We start from the raw sequence: 16509 nt of genomic DNA on the forward strand, positions 1-16509 counted from the left end.
TTCCAAACCTGTCACTCCCAGCCTAATGGGTCATGCTAATATCTTCTCGCTGTAGCAGAGCAAACGTTACAGGAAAAGACCCTTGTATCCCAGGAAAGAGAGGATTGCAAGGCAAACAGTTATAAATAAAACTCTAAATAATTGATTTAGGCAGACAACATATTCAGCAGAGCAAGGTTTATTGTTACTGTTGCCTTCACTGGGCTAGCTTTAGGGTCTTTATATTGGTGCTCATGAAGGAGCGATTCTATATACAAGTGAAAATACAGAATAGGTCATTTGATGCAGCATGCTGCAAGAGTAAGTGTTTTGAATCCTATAGCAAAATAAAAAAATATAGACCGAACTGTGCTTCCAAAAAACCTTGCATTAAATAATGAATCTTAGCTTTCAAGAGAACATATTTATTGCATTGTTGTTGCTACAGCCAGTGAAGTGGACACCTCCTTCGACTACTTCTACTACTTGGCTAGCTTAGCTGTGCCTATTACCTCTTCTATTAACGTTCTCATCAGACTAACCACATCAGAAAAAGGATGAAATTCCGGAATAAATCCCTGGTCTTAATCTAACTCTAATTACGATCATAAGATGATTTTGTCTACTTCAAAGCCCTCTGGAATGTCTGCATTAGAGGTGTGACAAATCAGGACGGCAGGCTGAGGCACTCATTTAAGCCCCCGTCCTTGTACTTATGGAACCAACCAGTAGTCAATGTGAATTAAAAAGTCATTTATTCAAACACTTTAACAGAGTGAATTTATGACAAACCTTTCTACCAGTATTAGGCACAAGGAATTCAGTTCACAAGGAGACCTTATTACAGTCCTTGAAGGCACCCCCCACATGGAAAAGTAACTGTAGTTTAAAAGTGAGTCTTTATCATAAATAAAAATAAAAAAAACTCCTCCTACGGGGCTTCTGAAGAAAAAGGTTGTTGCTTCTGGGCGGCTATCATTCCACAAATAAACTGCAGAAATAAACCAAATTCACCCCCCCAAAAATCCCAGTATCAAAGCTTAGTACCCTCATTGACATATTATCAAATGTATAGTGCCAAGTGCAAATGTTGTATAACTAAAACACACATCAACCACAATGTACCCACTGGGTACAGATGCAATTTCAACATCTAGTTTTGATTTTACATTTGGTTGAGTTGTCAACAAATGTGAATTCAACATGAAATCAACAAGAAATGTCACCATGTCCATTGGATTTAGGTTAAAAGGTGGGTGAAAAAAAGAAAATTCCCTTACGTTGATTACTTTTTGCTAATCCAATCAGTTTTCCATGTTTTCAATGTAATCACATTTAATTTTGGGGGTGAAATGACATGGAAACAATCTTGATTAAACCAGTTTTTGACCAGTGAGTAATGGGTATTGTTTCATACCTTCAAGAAATGCTTCAATGATAAGAGGTCTACAATAGCAAATTGTGCTGTGGTGTTGACAGGATTCCCAGGCTGAATTGTTTCATAGATACGAAGTAAATACAGTACAACTGCTTATACTTTAACATGTATTTCCCCTGAAAGTTAGATGATACGTGTTGTGTTTCTTTGATATACAGTATCTCATTGTTTTAAAGAGTTGACTTGCAATGTAGTGTAGGGCTGCTTGTTGGATCTGAGTGTCTGCTGAGGCTCATTAATCGTGTGTGCTGACAGCCTACAGCAAAGAGCCAACAAACAGCACCACATTTTATGATGGAAGGGATAGTGTTCCTGCTTACTGTAGTTTATTAATTGTCATTTACAAAAACCAATCACCCCTTAAGACTACATCGCCTGGGTTCAAAGCTGGAATGATCTAATTCGGGATCCCTCAAATAATAAGACATTTAAAAATGGCCTCAGTTAGAAATACTGAGCAATAATACCCACATCGGTTGTCTGTCTATAAAGGGTCTGTTTCTCACCATGGTCATGAATAAGACTGTTAGGAAGCATGGTATGGATGTCTCCTTGTGCTGTGAGGGAGAAGAGCCAGCGAATGGCATCCCTCTTGGAGGACCTTGTGTTCTGGCGTTGGACCACACACCCCTCAGATAATCTGGAACAGTCTTTACCTCCGAGGGGGTGTTTGGCGTAACAGCTATAGCTGGGCGACCCTGGCGGAACCAACCCTTCGCTTGACACATCTCGTTGGTCTACAGGCAGTCAAGCCCCAGCTAGTCACTATGGCCGGAAACATGTGACATCTGTGAACAGAGAGGCGGATGGATACACAGTGAAACCAAAGTCTCATGTCTCAGAGGCAAAACACTGAAACAGACAAAACAGCGCCAACGAGGAATACAGACTCAAGAAATTAACACAACTTATTGGTTTATTCAGATCCCCATTAGATTTTGCCGAAGCAGCAGCTATTCTTCCACAGATACACTGATAGACAAGAACGGTCACACAAATGTAAAATACAACGATATACAAACAATACAACTAAAGAATGTGTAGACTGTTAGTGTGTGCATCATTTCAGTCCCTATTGTGCCATGAGATGTTTTCTACATCTTTAATGGTAATTTTGCTTGAGTAATTAGAGATGGAAGGGAGTTCTTTGCGATCATGGCTCTGTATAATAAATACTGTGTGTTGGCATGAATTCGTTTTGGACTTGGACTGTGAGGAGACCCCTGGTGGCATGTATTGTGGGGTCTATATGGGTGTTTGAGCTGTATGTTATTTGATTATGCAGACAATCTGGAATTTTCATCACAGTAATATTTCTCATAAAAACTAGGAGAAGCAGTTAATCTCTCGTCAACCCTCGGGGCTCACTGCATCTCAGTGCAAGAGGCGTCATTACGGTCCCTGGTTTGAATCCAGGCTGAATCACATCTGGCCGTGATAGGGAGTCCCATAGGGCGGCGCACAATTGGCCCAGCGTCGTCCAGGTTTGGCCAGGGTACGCCGTCATTGTAAATAAGAATTTGTTCTTAACTGACTTGCCTAGTTAAATAAAGGTTAAATAAACCAGGAATGACTGGCATGCATGTTGTTGATGTTAGTTCTGTATGTGCAATTAAACCCCCTGTAGGTTTAAGTCCTTAGATCACAATATCTACTAAGCTAATGTATGGAATTGTTATTAGTTGGTCATAAAATGTATAATTTAGCCATTTAATTTAGAATTTTTTAGGACCTATGTAGGTATAAAAAAATATGAAAAAACATTGAATATAGCCTTTACTGCTAGAGCCCATAGAAACGCATTGAATAATTCATAAATGGCAAAACACAGTAAAAAAAATAATAAGAAGAAACAAGGTTTTGAAGTGTCTCCTAAATCAGAGAGATATAATAAAACTCAGGTTTGGTCATATTATTTTGGGCTCATTACCCCATATGCACTTTTTGCAATTTTTACAGCCAGGTCCTGGGTTACCTTCAGATGACTCCCCTGAAGCCAGGTCCTGGGTTACCTTCAGATGACTCGCCTGAAGCCAGGTCCTGGGTTACCTTCAGATGACTCCCCTGAAGCCAGGTCCTGGATTACCTTCAGATGACTCCCCTGAAGCCAGGTCCTGGGTTACCTTCAGATGACTCCCCTGAAGCCAGGTCCTGGATTACCTTCAGATGACTCCCCTGAAGCCAGGTCCTGGGTTACCTTCAGATGACTCCCCTGAAGCCAGGTCCTGGGTTACCTTCAGATGACTCCCCTGAAGCCAGGTCCTGGGTTACCTTCAGATGACTCCCCTGAAGCCAGGTCCTGGGTTACCTTCAGATGACTCCCCTGAAGCCAGGTCCTGGGTTACCTTCAGATGACTCCCCTGAAGCCAGGTCCTGGGTTACCTTCAGATGACTCCCCTGAAGCCAGGTCCTGGGTTACCTTCAGATGACTCCCCTGAAGCCAGGTCCTGGGTTACCTTCAGATGACTCCCCTGAAGCCAGGTCCTGGGTTACCTTCAGATGACTCCCCTGAAGCCAGGTCCTGAATTACCTTCAGATGACTCCCCTGAAGCCAGGTCCTGGGTTACCTTCAGATGACTCCCCTGAAGCCAGGTCCTGGGTTACCTTCAGATGACTCCCCTGAAGCCAGGTCCTGGGTTACCTTCAGATGACTCCCCTGAAGCTTGTGTGCGTCGTAGAGCAGGTCAACCGACATCTTCATTCTCATGAGAGTCTCACTTGTCGATATTTGTAGCTCACACGGTTCGGGTTTTGCAGACTATATCATGACCAATTTCTTTGCCGGATCTTCTCATGTGTAAAAGAAAGTCCACTTTCACAAGTCCAATGTTTTGGAATGGGTGCAAACTTTATAACGGCGGAAAGAGGGGATTGAGCCACTAAAGAAATGTTAAATCTCTAGCATAAACACACGGAGCTATTCAATATTCAAAATGATGTTACCGTTTGACGCTGTGGAGCTTCAATTGACTTTAGGGGGTTAAATGAAAGGCATGCTGCTCTGTTTTAGTTCTGAATTGTGTAAGTGCAAGATTATTACTGTACATTCATGTCGTGCAAAGCATTTTTTCCAAGCAGATCCGCGTCATGTGAATCCCCCCAATGATGTACACAGTATTGAAAGAGGCACATTATTTTCCTGTCAAACGGGCTCACAGTTTGTACATCTGCTGTTGCATTCTTCTGGTTTTGGCTTTGAGGCAACCTCTTTCGCTCACTCCTCCACCCACCAACCAAACCCCTTTGTCAGCATTCCACATATTGTGTAGATGCACATGGAGCATGATCAGCGCTGGAATCAGAATTAACTGCAGCCCAGAGAACAATGGGCCAGTGAGCTCCACAGAAACACAGCCACACAATGTGAGAATGGCTGCTCACATTAAACAGGTACAGAGCCTTCATAGAGTATTCACACCTCTTGACTTGTTCTACATTTTGTTGTAACAACCTGAATTCAAAATGGATTCAATATATATTTTTTCTAACCCATCTACAAACAATACTCCATAATGACAAAGTGAAAACATGCTAGTTGACATGTTTTGCAAATTTATTGAAAATGAAATACAGAAATATCTCATTTACATAAGCATTCAATACCCCTGACTCCATTCATGTTACAATTACCTTTGGCAACGATTACAGCTGTGGGTCTTTCTGGGTAAGTCTCTAAGAGCTTTGCACACCAGGATTGTACAATATTATTTTTAACATTCTTCAAGTTCTGTCAAGTTGGTTGTTTATAAATTGTTAGACAGCCATTTAAGTCTTGCCGTAGATTTTCAAGCCGATTTAAGTCAAAACTGTAATTAAGCAACTCCAGTGTACATTTGGCCTTGTGTTTTAGGTTATTGTCCTAATGAAAAGTGAATGTCTCCCAGTGTCTGTTGGAAAGCACACAACCAGGTTTTCCTCTAGGATTTTACCTGTTTACCTCGATTTATATATATTAAAAAAAGCTTGCCGATGACAAGCATACCCATAACATGATGAAGCCACCACCATGCTTGGAAATATGAAAAGTTGTACTCAGTGATTTTACCCAAACATAAGGTTTTGTATTCAGAACATAAAATGAATTGCTTTGCCACATTTTTTGCATTTTTACTTTAGTGCCCTATTGCAAACAAGATGCATGTTTTGGAATATCTTTATTCTGTACAGGCTTCCTTTTCAGGCTGTCATTTCGGTTAGTATAGTTTAGAAATTACAATGTTGTTGATCCATCATCCATTTCGTCATATCACAGCCAATTTGACTCTAACTGTTCTAAGGTCCTCATTGGCCTCATGATGAAATCCCAGAGCGGTTTCCTTCCTCTTCGGCAACTGAGTTAGGAAGGACACCTGCATCTTTGTAGTGACTGGGTGTATTGATCCACCATCCAAAGTGTAATTAATAACTTCACCATGCTCAAAAGGGATATTCAATGTCTGCATTCATTTTTTTAGCTGCCCTTTCTGAGGCATTGGAAGACCTCCCTGGTCTTGTGGTTGAATCTGTGTTTGAAACTCACTGCTCGACTGAGGAACTCTACAGTTGAAGTCGGAAGTTTACATACACTTAGGTTGGAGTCATTAAAACTCGTTTTTCAACCACTCCACAAATTTCTTGTTAACAAACTATAGTTTTGGCAAGTCGGTTAGGACATCTACTTTGTGCATGACACAAGTAATTTTTCCAAGAATTGTTAACAGACAGATTATTTCACTTACAATTCACTGTATGACAATTCCAGTGGGTCAGAAGTTTACATGCACTAACTTGACTGTGCCTTTAAAAAGCTTGGAAAATTCCAGAAAATTATGCCATGGCTTTAGAAGCTTCTGATAGACTAATTGACTTCATTTGAGTCAATTTGAGTCAATAGGAGGTGTACCTTCAAACTCAGTGCCTCTTTGCTTGACATCATGGGAAAATCAAAAGAAATCAGCCAAGACCACAGAAAAAAAATTGTAGACCTCCACAAGTCTGGTTCATCCTTGGGAGCAATTTCCAAACACCTGAAGGTACCACGTTCATCTGTACAAACAATAGTACGCAAGTATAAAGACCATGGGACCACGCAGCCATCATACCGCTCAAGAAGGAGATGCGTTCTTTTTCCTAGCGATGAACGTACTTTGGTTATGAAAGGTGCAGATCAACCCCAGAACAACAGCAAAGGACCTTGTGAAGATGCTGGAGGAAATAGGTACAAAAGTATCTATATCCACAGTAAAACGAGTCCTATATCAACATAACCTGAAAGACCGCTCAGCAAGGAAGAAGCCACTGCTCCAAAACCGCCATAAAAAAACAGACTACGGTTTGCAACTGCATATGGGGACAAAGATCGTACTTTTTGGAGAAATGTCCTCTGGTCTGATGAAACAAAAATAGAACTGTATGGCCATAATGACCATTGTTATGTTTGGAGGAAAAAGGGGGAGGCTTGCAAGCCGAAGAACACCATCCCAACCATGAAGCACGGGGGTGGCAGCATCATCATGTGGGAGTGCTTAGCTGCAGGAGGGACTGGTGCACTTCACAAAATAGATGGCATCATGAGGAAAGACAATTATGTGGATATATTGAAGCAACATCTCAAGACATCAGTCAGGAAGTTACAGCTTGGTTGCAAATGGGTCTTCCAAATGGACAATGACCCCAAGCATACTTCCAAAGTTGTGGCAAAATGGCTTAAAGACAACAAAGTCAAGGTATTGAGTGGCCATTACAAAGCCCTGACCTCAATCCTATAGAAAATTTGTGGGCAGAACTGAAAAAGCGTGTGCGAGCAAGGAGGCCTACAAACCTAGCTCAGTTACACCAGCTCTGTCAGGAGGAATGGACCAACATTCACCCAACGTATTGGGGGAAGCTTGTGGAAGGCTACCCGAAACATTTGACCCAAGGTAAACAATTTAAAGGCAATGCTACCAAATACTAATTGAGTGTATGTAAACTTCTGACCCACTGGGAATGTGATGAAAGAAATAAAAGCTGAAATAAATCATTGTCTCTACTATTATTCTGACATTTCACATTCTTAAAATGAAGTGGTGATCCTAACTGACCTAAAACAGGGAATTTTTACTTGGATTAAATGTCAGGAATTGTGAAAAACTGAGTTTAAATGTATTTTGCTAAGGTGTATGTAAACTTCCGACTTCAACTGTAGATGAGGTAATCATTCAAATATCATGTTAAACACTATTATTGTACATAGAGTGAGTCCATGCAACTTATTATGTGACTTGTTAAGCAAAGATTTACTTCTGAACTTTTTTTAGGCTTGCCATAACAAGCCACATTCCACATTATTTTGATATTTTGGGATATTGTGTGTAGGCCAGTGACACAAAATCTCAATTTAAACAATTTGGTTGCTTACCAAGATGACATTGAAATTTCCTGGGTGGCCTGGCTACAGTTTTGACTTACACTGAACAAAAATATAAACAACATGTAAAGACTTGGTCCCATGTTTCATGAGATTAAATAAAATATTTTCCATACGCACAAAAAGCTAATTTCTATCAAATGTTGTGCACAAATTTGTATACATCCCTGTTAGTGAGCATTCCTCCTTTGCCAAGATAATTTATCCACTTGACATGTGTGGCATATGAAGAAGCTGTTTAAACGGCATGATCATTACACAGGTGCACCTTGTGCTGGGGAAAATAAAAGACCAGTCTAAAATGTGCAGTTGTGTCACACAACACAATGCCACAGATGTCTCAAGTTTTGAGGGGCGTGCAGTTGGCATGCTGACTGCAGGAATGTCTACCAGAGCTGTTGCCAAATAATTTAAATGTTCATTTCTCTACCATAGGCCGCCTCCAACGTAATTTTAGATAATTTGGCAGTACGTTCAACCGGCAGGCATAAGCTACGGACAACAAACACAATAGATACCGTGACAAGATGCGGATGCCCATTGTAGTGCCATTCATCCTCTGCCATCACCTCATGTTTCAGCATAATTCATGAATCCATTTTGCAAGGATCTGTACACAATTCCGGGAAGCTGAAAATGTCCCAGTTCTTCGAGGGCCTGAATAGTTACCAGACATGTCACCCATTGAGCATGTTTGAGATGCTCTCGATCAATGTGTATGACAGCGTGATCCAGTTCCCGCCAATATCCAGCAACTTCGCCCAGCCATTGCAGAGGAGTGGGACAACATTCCACAGGCCACAATCAACAGCCTGATCAACTTTGTGTGAAGATGTATCTCGCTGTACGAGGCAAATGGTAGTCACACCAGATACTGACTGGTTTTCTTATCCACGCCCCTACCTTTTTTTAAGGTATCTGTGAACAACAGTTGCTTAACTGTGTCCCCAATCATGTGAAATCCATAGATTAGGGCCTAATGAATTTATTTCAATTGACGCAGCTTTCCGAGCTAAGCACCGTTAATTCTCTCCACGTAACCTTGACATGTTTTCACTGCACTCCAACTGAATGCTAATCATTTCCCTTTGAGAGTGCAAAGGCATTAAAAGAAAGATTCAACCATTTGGAATGTTATATCGTTTTTGGGCATATCGATTCCCAGGATAATTTCATGTTTTCATGTGTTTCACAAGCTCTTCCCGTTCACGCAGGCCGGAATAAACCTGGTATGAGGTAGCATTGTGATGAAGCCACTCCCACTACTCTGCAAGTTAATAGTATGATTACTTTAAGATCTCAAAAATATCCATTATACATGTCAGATTTCAATACAGGCCAATGTCTTTTCTATAATGAGACATTGATTATATTTGTGTGATATTCCTACCTCGAAAAATCAGTGACATGGATGCCAAAGAAAGACAGGTTCACCCAAGAAATTGACCAAGAAAAAATAAATATTTTGTCTGTTTCATAATTTTCTTTCACCTGAACGTCTCACCGGTGAAAGCATCCAAGCAAGCGAAACAGCGCCCCTCTGACTCAGTATGTGTAGGCCACCTATCTGATGCTGTCAGGTCAAAAATAGTGACATTTATTGCGCACTTAGCACTGAATGCAAGTCAAGCCAGCAAGCATTTGGCCTCTCTTGATAAAAAAAGTATAAAATAATAGCCAATCAGTGTTGAGCTAAACTGAGAGAGCTCAACTATGTATGAATGATCCTGGTACACAAAAAAAATAAAAGTGTAATGGGAAACCAGTTTGGATTTGTCTTCACACCAATCGAATCACGTCAAAATACCAAACATCATTGACAGAAAATAAACGAGAATTGTTGAATCTCGTTGTCCCCAGGTGGTTAACTAGCTATCTAAAAATGGCCCTTTTCTAAACTAGCCATGGATGGGGATAGGGATTTGGAATTGTGGTTTTACTTAATTCTCCGTACTGGCCAATGATTATAAACGCAGTTCTTATCCAACCATAAATTCATACATTGTGCCCCTGGCTTGATAGGATGGGAGTTCAATATGTAGCTAGATGTAGTAGGCTAATGTTAACTAGTTGGCTCATTGTGCCCATGAAAGGAAGTTAGGATAGCAAGCAAGCATTTTAGCCAGGTAGCCTAGGACAAAAAATATATGACAGTCATAGACCATTTCGTCAACATGTTTTTTCTATTTGCGTGCATGCACATGCATATTTATCTTATGTTGATTGGACTAAATTGTTTTTGGTATCTTTCAGTTGGCACTGTATAAGACTTAGCATAGGTGATTTGATGTTGAAATGTTGCTGAAATAGTGGAGGCAGCTCTTGCTTTTGCTACTTGCAGTAATTCCGTGGTTCTAAATCAATAATTGTTTAGTAGTCTGAAAATGTCGGAAGAATGTACTTGCTTGACCATGCTGTAGGTCATGTAACTGTTTGTTACATGCAAAATGCTTTGAAGACTCGTTTTGTGATGAAACAAAATGTGTGGTTAATTTTATTCTGCCAATGTGTGGTCTTATTGTATCGGTCTTAAGCACAACCAGTCAAAAGTTTGGACACACCTACTCATTCAAGGGTTTTCTTTATTTTTACTATTTTCTACATTGTAGAATAATACTGAAGACATTGAAACTATGAAATAACACATGGACTCATGTAGTAACCAAACAAGTGTACCACAAATCAAAATATTTTATTTGAGATTCTTCAAAAGTAGCCACCCTTTGCCTTGATGACCGCTTTGCACCGTCTTGGCATTCTCTCAACCAGCTTCATGAGGAAGTCACCTGGAATGCATTTCAATTAACAGGTGTGCCTTGTTAAATGTTAATTTGTGGAATTTCTTTCCTTCTGAATGCGTTAGAGCCAATAAATTGTGTTGTGACAAGGCAGGGGTCATGTACAGATGGCCCTATTTGGTAAAATACCAAGTCCATATTATGGCAAGAACAGCTCAAATAAGGAAAGAGAAACAACAGTCCATCATTACTTTAAGACATAAAGGTCAGTCAATGCGGAAAGTTTCTTCAAGTGCAGTTGCAAAAACCATCAAGTGCTATGAAAAACTGGCTCTCATGAGCCGCCACAGGAAAGGAAGACCCAGAGTAAGTTAGATACCAGCCTCAGAAATTGCAGCCCATCTACATGCTTCAAAGTTCAAGTAACAGACATCTCAACATCAACTGTTTAGAGGAGACTGCGGGAATCAGGCCTTCACGGTCGAATTGCTGCAAAGAAACCACTACTAAAGGACACCAATAAGAAGAAGAGACTTGCTTGAGTCAAGAAACACAAGCAATGAACATTAGACTAGTGGAAATCTGTCCTTGGTCTGATGAGTCCAAATTTGAGATAATTTTTCTTATTTTATTTTTCTTTCACCTTTATTAACCAGGTAGGCCAGTTGAGAACAAGTTCTCATTTACCACTGCGACCTGGCCAAGATAAAGCAAAGCAGTGCAACACAAACAACACAGAGTTTCACATGGGATAAACAAACGTACAGTCAATAACACAATAGAAATATATATATACAGTGTGTGCAAATGTAGTAAGATTAGGGAGGTAAGGCAATAAATGGGCCATAGTGGCGAAATAATTACAATTTAGCATTAACACTGGAGTGATAGATGAGCAGAAGATGAATGTGCAAGCAGCGATAATGGTGTGGAAATTAGCAAAAAAATAATAATAATATGGGGAGGAGGTAGTTGGGTAGTCTATTTACAGATGGGCTGTGTACAGGTGCAATGATCGGTAAGCTGCTCTGACAGCTGATGCTTAAAGTTAGTGAGAGAGATATAAGACTCCAGCTTCAGTGATTTTTGCAATTCGTTCCAGTCACTGGCAGCAGAGAACTGTAAGGAAAGGCGGCCAAAGGAGGAGTTGGCTTTGGGGATGACAAGTGAAATATACCTGCTGGTTCCAACCGCTGTCTTTGTAAGATGCAAAGTAGGTGAACGGATGATCTCCGCATGTGTGGTTCCCACCGTGAAGCAGGAGGTGTGATGGTGCTTTGCTGGTGACACTGTCTGTGATTGATTTAGAATTCAAGGCACACTTAACCAGCATGGCTACCACAGCATTCTGTAGCGATCCGCCATCCCATCTGGTTTGCGGTCAGCGGCACTATTATTTGTTTTTCAACAGGTCATTTGATGCAGCACTCCATCACTCTCCTTCTTGGTCAAATAGCCCTTACACAGCCTGGAGGTGTGTTGGGTCATTGTCCTGGCCTCCACAATCACCCAACCTCAACCCAATTGAGATGGTTTGTGATGAATTGGACCGCAGAGTGAAGGAAAAGCAACCAACAACTGCTCAGCATATGTGGGAAGTCCTTCAAGACTGTTTGAAAAGCATTCCAGGCCAAGCTGATTAAGAGAATGCCAAGAGTGTGCAAAGCTGTCAACAAGGCAAAGGGTGGCTACTTTGAAGAATTTCAAATACAAAATATATTGATTTGTTTAACACTTTTTTGGTTACTACAATGTAGAAAATAGTAAAAATAAAGAAAAACCCTTGAATGAGTAGGTGTGTCCAAACTTTAAAACTGATTAAAATGTTTTTCCCACTTCAATCTACACACAATACCCCATAGCGACAAAGCAAAAACAGGTTTAGACATTTTTGGAAATATCAGATTTACATAGGTATTCAGACCCTTTACTCAGTACTTTGTTGAAGGACCTTTGGCAGCGATTACAGCCTAGAGTCTTCTTGGGTATGACACTATAAGCTTGGCACACCTGTATTTGGGGAGTTTCTCCCATTCTCCTCTGCAGATAAAGAAGCGCTGTCAGGTTGGATGGGGAGCGTTGCGGCACAGCTATTTTCAGGTCTCTTCAGAGATTTTCGATCAGGTTCAAGTCCGGGCTCTGGCTGGGCCACTCAAGGACATTCAGACTTGTCTCAAAGCCACTCCTGCATTGTCTTGGCTGTGTACTTAGGGTCGTTGTCCTGTTGGAAGGTGAACCTTCACCCAAGTCTGAGTGCTCTGGAGCAGGTTTTCATCAAGGATCTCTCTGTACTTTGCTCCGTTCATCTTTGCCTCGATCCTGACTAGTCTCCCAGTCCCAGGCCTCTGAACGCAAGGCACTACAGACTGTAGTGCGTACAGCCCAGTACATCACCGGGGCCAAGCTTCCTGCCACCCAGGACCTCTAGACCAGGCGGTGTCAGAGGAAGGCCCTAAAAATTGTCAAAGACTCCAGCCACCCTAGTCATAGACTGTTCTCTCTGCTACCGCACAGCTAGGTCTAGGTTCAAGGGCTTCTAAACAACTTCTACCCCCATGCCATTAGACTCCTGAACATCTAATAAAATGGCTACACAGACTTTTTGCATTGCCCCCCCCTCCTTCTACGCTGCTGCTACTCTGTTATTATCTATGCATAGTCACTTTAATAACTCTACCTACATGTACATATTACCTCAACTAACCGCACATTGACTCTGTACCGGTACCCCCTGTATATAGCCTCGCTATTGTTATTTTACTGCTGCTCTTTAAATATTTACCTTTTTTAAGGTATATTCTTCACTGCATTGTTGGCTAAGGGCTTGTACATAAGCATTTCACTGTAAGGTCTACATCTGTTGTATTCAGCACGTGACAAATAAAATTTGATTTGAAAACATCCCCACAGCATGATGCTGCCACCACCATGCTTCACCGTAGGGATGGTGCCATGTTTCTTCCAGACGTGTCGCTTGGCATTCAGGCCAAAGAGTTTAATCTTTGTTTCATCAGAGCAGAGAATCTTGTTTCTCGTGGTCTGAGAGTCTTTAGGTGCCTATTGGCAAACTCCAAGCGGGCTGTCGTGCCTTTTACTGAAGAGTGGCTTCCGTCTGGCCACTCTACCATAAAGGCCTGATTTTGGTGGAGTGCTGCAGAGATGGTTGTCCTTCTGGAAGGTTCTCCCATCTCCACAGAGGATCTCTGGCGCTCTGTCAGAGTGACCATTGGGTTCTTGGTCACCTCCCTGACCAAGACCCTTCTCCCCCAACTGCTCAGTTTGGCCAGGCGGACAGCTCTAGGAAGAGTCTTGGTGGTTCCAAACTTCTTCCATTTAAGAATGATGGAGGCCACTGTGTTCTTGGGGACCTTCAATTCTGCAGGCACTTTTTGGTACCCTTCCCCAGATCTGTGCCTCGACACAATCCTGTCTGAGCTCTAAGGACAATTCCTTCAACCTCATGGCTTGGTTTTTGCGCTGACATGCACTGTCAACTGTGGGACCTTACATACAGGTGTGTGCCTTTCCAAATCATGTCCAATCAATTCAATTAATCACAGGTGGACTCCAAGTTGTAGAAACATCAAGGACGATCAATAGAAACAGGATGCACCTGAGCTCAATTTCGAGTGTCATAGCAACGGGTCTGAATACTTTGTAAATACGGTATTGTCCTGGTGGCTGGGGGGTTCTCAAGTTCTTTACATCTGGCCAGGTGTCAGGGTGGGATCTCCTTCAACCTGGAGCAAGCACAGATAAGAGGGGAGAAATTAACCTCACTGCTCAAATTTCAGTGCTGGTTCAAGTTGCTGAAGCCACAACAACCTCTTAATGTGCAATTGTTTTGTTAAGTTTTGCATATTTATAGACTTGTTGTTTACATTAAGAGTAGTAAAATAACTTATCCTCTAATTTTAACTAGTAAAGCCAAACCCAATGGTACAACACAATATCGTAAGAGAAAGTCAGCAAACGTTAGGTAAACAGACTCAACAGAATGCACAAATAACTTGGCTGGCAAGCAAGCCTAGATTGAACAGAACACAACTGGCTGGATTTACATTTTTCAATCAGACGTTGAAATGTCTTACCTCCAAACGAGTCAAGCATGACTGTTTCCTCCTGCTAAGCCAAATGCGTGAAATGCCAATCAGGTGCCCTCTTTAGTCCCTGAAAACAAATGGGAAAACTAATTTGCCACATGTCTTTAGCTGGCTAGCAAATTAGCCAATTTATGATAGAAAATAATAATAATAACGTCTGGGTCTTCACAATTAACACTACGGAATCTACGATTAGTGTTCATTTCCGGTCACAACTTGTAGACTTGTTTACGTGCTGCTGTGCGGTTTGTTGCTCACCTTACTTTTCTACCTGCCAACTTCACAGTTAAATTTTTTTAATTACCGTTTATATTTTTATTTTATCCCCTTGCTCAACTTTTTTCATTCAATTTTTTTCACCCTTTTTCACTCAGGACCTCCACTAGCCGAAGCTAAATAGTAACATTAACATGATGCTTTCTTATTGCAGTCGCTGTACTCATAATATACAGGAGAACGATCACCTTATGGCGAGGAAAGATGTGCTGCAAGCCCAGCTTCAGATGCAATCGTTAGGCAAGGGTAATTTAAGTGTAGGAAAGGATGAAACAGCGTATACAGTATAAATCCCCTCGCACAGTCCCCACAGCCAGACAATGTTCTCATGGCTTCTGGAAGGAAATGCTGTAGGAATGCTCAACCGGTGTCGCTCATTCAGCCGACAGAAACTTTCAACGGGTCTCCCCATTAAGCAGCGGGTCGGAGTTAGAGGCCGAACCTTCTCTGGTCTCTGACTCCTCCCATTACGGGGTCTGAGACGCCGAAGCCTCCCACCATTAGCTCTGACAAATTGAAAACCCTAGTCATTGGCGACTCCATTACCCGCAGTATTAGACTTAAAACGAATCATCCAGCGATCATACACTGTTTACCAGGGGGCAGGGCTGCCGACGTTAAGGCTAATCTGAAGATGGTGCTGGCTAAAGCTAAAACTGGCGAGTGTAGAGTGTATAGGGATATTGTTATCCAAGTCGGCACCAACGATGTTAGGATGAAACCGTCAGAGGTCACCAAGCGCAACATAGTTTCAGCGTGTAAATCAGCTAGAAAGATGTGTCGGCATCGAGTAATTGTCTCTGGCCCCCTCCCAGTTAGGGGGAGTGACGAGCTCTACAGCAGAGTTTCACAACTCAATCGCTGGTTGAAAACTGTTTTCTGCCCCTCCCAAAAGATAGAATTTGTAGATAATTGGCCCTCGTTCTGGGACTCACCCACAAACAGGACCAAGCCTGACCTGCTGAGGAGTGACGGACTCCATCCTAGCTGGAGGGGTGTTTTCATCTTATCTACGAACATAGACAGGGCTCTAACTCCCCTAGCTCTACAATGAGATAGGGTGCAGGCCAGGCAGCAGGCTGTTAGCCAGCCTGCCAGCTTAGTGGAGTCTGCCACTAGCACAGTCAGTGTAGTCAGCTCAGCTATCCCCATTGAGAATATCTGTGCTTCGACCTAGGTTGGGCAAAACTAAACATGGCGGTGTTCGCCTTAGCAATCTCACTGGAATAAAGACCTTCTCCATTCCTGCCATTATTGAAAGAGATTGTGATACCTCACATCTCAAAATAGGGTTACTTAATGTTACATCCCTCACTTCCAAGGCAGTTATAGTCAATGAACTAAAGGCTGATCATAATCTTGATGTGATTGGCCTGACTGAAACATGGCTTAAGCCTGATGAATATACAGTGTTAAATGAGGCCTCACCTCCTGGTTACACTAGTGACCATATAGCCCACGCATCCCGGAAAGTCAGAGGTGTTGCTAACATTTACGATAGCAAATTTCAATTTACAAAAAACCCCTGATGTTTTCGTCTTTTGAGCTTCTAGTCATGAAATCTATGCAGCCTACTCAATCACTTTT

The 16509-nt window shown here is 41.8% G+C and overlaps 1 protein-coding gene across 4 annotated transcripts in view; it reads right to left on the bottom strand.

Annotated features, from left to right (window-relative positions):
- Nucleotides 1-717: 717 nt before the first annotated feature.
- Nucleotides 718-16509, bottom strand: part of LOC120053813 (kelch-like protein 25) — a 54347-nt gene continuing 38555 nt past the window's right edge. For 2 of the 4 annotated variants that reach the window (XR_005477547.1, XR_005477545.1), the window contains exons 3-4: nt 14635-14713; nt 14138-14283 (exon numbers count right to left, since the gene is read on the bottom strand). The gene's annotated coding sequence lies outside the window, so the exon portion shown is untranslated. Of the gene's footprint in view, nt 2206-14137; nt 14284-14634; nt 14714-16509 lie in introns of those variants that run through there. The other 2 variants (XR_005477546.1, XM_039001073.1) reach the window with 2 other exon arrangements.

This window comes from Salvelinus namaycush, chromosome 9 (assembly GCF_016432855.1).
Source record: "Salvelinus namaycush isolate Seneca chromosome 9, SaNama_1.0, whole genome shotgun sequence".
Lineage (NCBI taxonomy): Eukaryota > Metazoa > Chordata > Actinopteri > Salmoniformes > Salmonidae > Salvelinus > Salvelinus namaycush.